The sequence below is a fragment of the Colobus angolensis genome, unplaced genomic scaffold (assembly GCF_000951035.1).
Source record: "Colobus angolensis palliatus isolate OR3802 unplaced genomic scaffold, Cang.pa_1.0 Scaffold39, whole genome shotgun sequence".
Classification (NCBI taxonomy): domain Eukaryota; kingdom Metazoa; phylum Chordata; class Mammalia; order Primates; family Cercopithecidae; genus Colobus; species Colobus angolensis.
In genome coordinates, this window is record NW_012117265.1 from 2976958 (window position 1) to 2978030 (window position 1073).

Sequence of the window (1073 nt, forward strand, 5' to 3'; positions counted from 1 at the left end):
TGTCCTTTGCAGGGACATGGATGAAGCTGGAAACCATCATTCTCAGCAAACTAACACAAGAACAGAAAACCAAACACCGCATGTTCTCACTCATAGGTGGGAGTTGAACAATGAGATCACATGGACATAGGCAGGGGAACATCACACACCCGGGCCCTTTGTTGGGGGCTGGGGGGCTAGGGGAGGTATAACATTAGGAGAAATACCTAATGTAGATGACAGGTTGATGGGTGCCGCAAACCACCGTAGCACGTGTATACCTGTGTAACAAACCTGCACGTTCTGTACATGTATCCCAGAACTTAAAGTATAACAAATACATTAATTAGCTAAAAAAAGGAAGAAAGAAAAAAGAAATGCAGGTTCCAAGTTTAAATCTCTACTCAACCACTCAGTACCCATGGCCACTTGCCTGTGTTGTGTAGTAGTGGGATTCTGTTTGTCTGGGTTTGAGTGTGTGTGTGCTGAATTCAACTCCCTCCAGGAAGGCTTTCTAAATACCCAAACACGCCCTCTATTTCCATCAGTGTCTTAATCACAATGTGTCATTATATCTTTTTGATCATGTTATTTAATTTCAGTTTCCTTCACTAAATATCAGCTCCACTGGGGCAGGGAGTTTTGTTCTGTTAATCACTGTGACCCTGGCACCTGGTACATAGTAGGTGCTGAATAAATATTGAATAGATGAAAGCAGTGCTGTGTCTATATGCTATGTGGGGAAGAATGGGCACTGGCTGGACACCAGGAGTTCCTAGGGTGCCCAGTGCTCAGTTCTGGTCTCTGTCCCTGTTGTTCACAACACTTGTTTTAACCATCTTCTTCTTCTTCTTTTTTTTTTTTTTTGGTGAGACAGAGTCTCACTCTGTCTCCCAGGCTGAAGTGCAGTGACTTGATCATGGCTCACTGCAGCCTCGACCTCCTGGGCTCAAGCGATCCTCCCACCTCAGCCTCCCAAGTATCTTGGATTACAGATGTGAGCCATTATGCTGGGCCCGTCTTCAATGTTATAGAAATGTTGGCCGGGCGCGGTGGCTCAAGCCTGTAATCCCAGCACTTTGGGAGGCCGAGAC